This window comes from Dermacentor albipictus, chromosome 4 (genome assembly GCF_038994185.2).
Source record: "Dermacentor albipictus isolate Rhodes 1998 colony chromosome 4, USDA_Dalb.pri_finalv2, whole genome shotgun sequence".
In the NCBI taxonomy this organism is placed as follows: domain Eukaryota; kingdom Metazoa; phylum Arthropoda; class Arachnida; order Ixodida; family Ixodidae; genus Dermacentor; species Dermacentor albipictus.
Window position 1 is genome coordinate 174,751,512 of NC_091824.1, and position 5,581 is coordinate 174,757,092.

The following is a 5,581-nucleotide window of genomic DNA, read 5'->3' on the forward strand; positions in this document are numbered from 1 at the left end:
TTAGAGCACGTGAGCCACCATCTATGCTGTCTTAGCCATGATATCCTGACAGGTACACGTACATCTTGGTCACGTGCGGTGCGAGCCGCAATTCGTCCTCGCATTTACAGAGTATTTGACTGTAACCGTCTCCTTTTACATCACACGGGTCCATTTACTTTCTCGCCATGTATCATCTTGACAGATATATGAACACGCTCGTAGCACATTTACAAGCAACAATGGACGCTGTGGCATTTCCGGAAGGCGAGGAAGCCGACGGCGATTTGCACGGCGAGGAGCAGTGCGTGTCGCTCCTGAAAAGGAGTTCATTGTGGCAGTGCAGTGCTTCGCTTATGAAAAGCTGCCATAATAGGGCATGGTGGTGCGCAGTATATATTACAGGTACTAGAGGGTCGCAGCCATGGAACTTTCGCGCATGCCTGTGGCGAATGAATTCGGTGAGAGCGACCCAAATAGCATCGCTTAAGTATAGCTGCAATAAATAAGAAAGCGGTTAACACATTTGCAACAAAAAAAATTAACTTGCCATCCCGGCCCTGCGAATGTGGATGTTTAGCAAAGCAGTTGAAAACCACAACTGCTGAGGGGGTAGGCAATGCTTTATTGCATTGGAGTAATGATAGTAGTAGTAATTTAAAAGTACTGGTAGTAATGGTAATTTTGACAGCATGCTGCCGCTCATCGTATTGCCATTTCTTTTTTCCTTTCCCGCTCCTCGTATTCACGTTGCTCCTTAGGAGAACCTAACTGCGTTGCCTACCCATAACGGTGCCGCAACGCCAATGAAATCAGTTGCTAGCCTGGTTTTTTTATATATAAGAAAGCCTAGTGACGTCACTCACCACGTTGATAGCTGACGTCGCCGCGGCAGCTTGCGACGTGGGCATTGTTATCAGGAGCACCTTACCATCAATTACTTGGTTCGGACGCTTGTTTCGTGCTTGTTCTTTATGGAAACGAATGATGTTCTTTATTACTTGTATGCATGATTCCAAAGAACATGTGCACTTTTCGCTCACCTTTGATGAGTGCTTGTAGCTGGCTTCACCTCTGCCACATGTCGGCCGAATGGCCAGCAACTTCGCTATTTGGCCAGCAAACTGGTCGAATGGGCCCGTTTGATGAAACGGTCGTTGTTGTTGGTCCTCCGTGTGACAAGGGTAGTTGAAGGGCACGTTACAGGTCCCCGAGCCCACAGGGGTATGTGTCGTTGATATTGGACCCTTTCTGCGCTATCTCCAGGATCGGCCCACATAATCTGTTTTTTTCAGCATCTCGAACACAGTTTTTCCCAAATCTTAGCCATAAACAGCTTCGCTGTAAAAGATAAGCGTACTTATGCGAAAGCTCGTTTTCGGTGGTCCTATACTTATTTATTTATTTATTTATTTATTTATTTATTTATTTATTTATTTATTTATTTATTTATTTATTTATTTATTTATTTATTTATTTAAAATATTTCCACAGCCCAAAGGCACTACAGAAAAGAGTGGGGGGAAAATGGCAAGGCATGCAGCAAAGAAAAAAATATTACAAGGCTTCTTGTAAAGCGATATTGAACTTGGGGTCATCATTTGTGCTGGCGATTGTGGAGGGAAGGTGGTTCCATGCGACCCTTGTTCTAGGAACAAAAGAGTCATTACGCAATTTTGTGCGACAAGAAGGTAGCCCCACCTTGAAGCGATGATCGGTCCTTGAAGATATATAATGAGGTGGATGAAACATAACGTCCTTCAGCAAGTTGTTATAATAATATATTTTATGAAAAAGGTTAAGGCGAGATGACTTTCGACGCAACGAAAGGTCAGGCAAGTTTATGGTTTTCTTCGTGGATGTGACACTGGAATGACGTGAATAATTCGGTAAGATGAAACGTTTCTGAATCGCTCCACGATTCTGAATGGCTTCAAGAGTTTGAGTGATTGCAGTCTGAGTAGGATTCCATATGGCGCATGCATTCTCTAATTTAGAACGTACCAAGGTTTCGTAAAGTTGTAACTTCAGGGATGATGAGGCATCAAAAAACTTTCGAGGCAGATAACCAAGCATGCGATAGGCGTTGTTCGTTACATATTCGACATGCGAGTTGACCGAAGCAGCGCAGCGTGAACGCATTAAAACGCCGCGCAACCAATAGAAAGGGAGCTTTCGGAATTTGCGATAGTGTCTCGTGACATCATATAGATGTCCCTCACCCTCAGCAGAGAAATGCGTCAGCATTCCGTCGCACCTCTTTGGGGTGCCGAATCCATGATTTAAGCCGCATTCGCCACATTACAGAGCCCACTCGACACACGCCCGCCCTGCCTCTGCGAGGAGCGAAGTGCAACCGACGGTGCTCCGGCGGAGACAACCACTACATTTTGGGGGTTAATACGTGCCAAAACCACGATCTCTGATTATGAGGCACGCCGTACGTAGTGAGGTGCCTCGTAAACTTATATATACACACACACAAACACGTGACGTCACGTCCGCCGCATTGTTGTCATACTCGCATCTTCAAGTGTGCTGCCGGAGATAGCGAATCGAGCTGACGCGCAACCTTTCAGAGTGCTGGCTGTACACGATGGCGGCCTGGATAACGTCGGTGCACACCTTCTACGCAGAAATGCGTAAAGAAAGGAATTGTTCTGCGACCGCCAGGCTGGCTACAAAGCGAGGTTTATTTTTTCTTTCACTCTCTCGCTCTCTTTTTTTTGCATATATCAGAAGTTCTAACGCTCTCAAAAATAAACAGAACTCTGGTACTCGCAGTCCAGAGGTCTGCAGTGTTAGGAGCGCCATAGTAACCACACAAGTCACCCGTACATTTTTGCCTGTATACATATGCGCACTTTCATAGCTAAAACTGAATAAATAAAAACAGAAGCTCTCTGTTTTTTACGGTAATGTGTTTAATGGTTACATGTATACCAATTCCTGAAGTGACACATTCATATTTCAACACATTTGCAATGGCATATAGCAAGCTCTATACCCCACCTTTATCCAATTTATTAGAACAACAAGTTGCAACAGGGCAAGTTGGACGCCCGCGAGAGGATCCCGGCCATGTGCAGCAGAGACCTCGAGGCGATCGCCGCAGCCTAGAAGTCGAGGACCTCGCGGCGTCATCGAGTCTGTAATGCAGGCCGGACTGCACGAACCAGGCCAAGCCCCAATTGCGAAGCCAGGACTATCGGGACAAAAGTCGCAAATGTAAATACATTGAGAGTGCACAAGAAATGCTCTGAAATTGCATTAGCAACAAGCCATTACAAGATCATTTTAGAGAACGCATCAACATTTTGCAGGTTGAATTAGTTAAGCAGGGAATGATTAATGCGCCGACAGCCAGGTCCAATACGCGAGAATGCCATCCGGCGACATCAATATCCCCTTCTAGTTTCTAGCAAATTTCCGACGAGTAAAAAGCGCGTCAAGTTCTCCCGGTGTGGCATTCTTGTAGCTCGGTATTATCTTGAACTTGTATATATCGCTAGCTCTCATTGCGTGTTTTCGAGAAAAGAAACGTTTGCCATTGCCCGAATTGATTTATTCTTAAGTATTTCCAGCATCTGAATATTTTGGTGATACTCCATATCGCAGAGAAGTAACTGAGATGGGAATGAAAAAGAGCACGATATTCGATTCGCTTAATCTTACGAAGTACACAGCGATGTCTCGTTAATTTCAACTAATTGATGTCACATTTCCAAGTATGGCCGGAGAAGGTGAAATGATGATTCCTGGAAGCCTTCGTTTTGCTTCTTTAAAAGTATAATGCTAAAGTCAGGAGCTATTCTCTATCTTCTTTCTTTTTTCTCATTATATCATTATTTTCTTGAACGCGGTCTTTCTGCAGAGTCGGAGAAGTTTCCGTGGACCGCTTTAGTATTCCAAACTCGTGCTGACTGACAATCGGTTATTAGACGTTGCCACGACAAAATATCAATACGAGCGTTATTAACTTATTTGGGACCTTTCGACAGTACTTGAAGTATAGAAACAGGTCGGCAATTGCCAATATCGTTATTTGTCCTTTATGAATATGTATTACTTCTGAGTGTTAATTGTCCAGGAACACTCCGGTTTATAGGGCAAATGTGCGCTACAGCAGCCGCGAGTATGCATCTACGACGTGCTTAGGTGGCGTCATCTCTAAACAATCCACTTTTCGGCTGTGGCTGCTTTACAAGAATGAAAGTATTGAAGTCACCTCCTGGATGCAGCTGGGTCGCAAAAAAAAAAAATATTCCCCCAATGAATATGTGTGCAGTGTAGACAGAAAGTCTGGTTCTACGCGCACTACTTCAGCAAAGAAATTGGTAAACCATTGTGCAAGTTTTCGACCACGTGTACTATATTATCATCAATGTTAAGAGCGACCTATTTGCGTACAGCTTGCTTTGCGCTTGTGTTTTGCTGACTTTTTTTTTTCAGATTTTATCTCTCCTCCGCAGACAGTGAGTGTTAAATACGTGGGTATAAAATTCATATTTCGCCTTGTCCTTTTCCTTATTCATTTTATTTCTGAACTGCTTGAAAATCCACTTCCTTAAGTCTCTGGACTCAATAACAAATTGATAGACCCCATTTTTCTTTTGTTCTGTGAGTTCTTTAGAAATTTATGGCTTACATCATTTTTATGATGCCTACAGTTGTCGATGGGAAGCCACTAGAAACAAAGCACTTAAGTTTGCTCTTAAACTTATCACTCTTCATCGCCAAAGATGTCCCTCCAGTCTATGTTGCCTACGGCTCATCCTCTGGATTTGTCTAGTGTTTCATCCGATACCTTCCCGTACGTGGTTTTTTCACTACGTGAATTTAGAAAGCCAGTTTTTCGTTGTAGGAAAATAATTATAACCATGTGATCCCATATGTGAAATTTTTTGGCACGCGATGTCGTGATATCAATAGGTGAGTTTATGATTAACGTGTCTGGTAATGACGATGCCGTTACGGTAACACACGTCGGTGATCTGATCGTGGTAAAGAAATCATGGCACTCAACGACAGGGAAAATCCGTGCAGTAGATCTTGAACTAAATTAGCTATTATATACATGCTGAACTTCCCGCCAAGTGGGAGCAGAAAACCATTGTCTTTCGCGTATAAAAGCAGGTTATTTAGAAAGTCAAAGAAACCAAAGAGACTGGCATTAGGGGGCCGAAAAAAACCGCGAACATAGGGGGGGGGGGCTATTTGTTTTGTTCATGCATAAGATTTCATCATGATCTCTAGCTAGACTATATTCTCTTAGTATTTCACGCCCATGGCTAAAGTATATAATTACAATGCCACCGTTACTGGTTCTGTTGCAGTTTTCAAAGAAATGATCCTATATCCTGGCAGTACATAATGTTCCGAGTCAAATACTGTGTTACACCGTGACTTCACCCTTCTTGTGCAGCAATGATCTCACATTTAGATGTAAGCATGTGGATGGATTTTCTTTGTTGCGGATTCTAAACATGTTAATGTCTACAGGAATCGCAATTTTTATTGCATGAACCAGTTTCTTGTTACCCTTCTCACGTCACTACATGAGTTGCCAGATAACCTCTTCGCAGCCGCCGCCGCCTTAATA

The 5,581-nt window shown here is 43.4% G+C and overlaps 1 protein-coding gene across 1 annotated transcript in view; it reads left to right on the plus strand.

Annotated features, from left to right (window-relative positions):
* The window catches only part of LOC135913591 (uncharacterized), an 81,703-nt gene that overhangs the window by 22,254 nt on the left and 53,868 nt on the right, over window positions 1-5,581 (plus strand). The window lies entirely within an intron of this gene.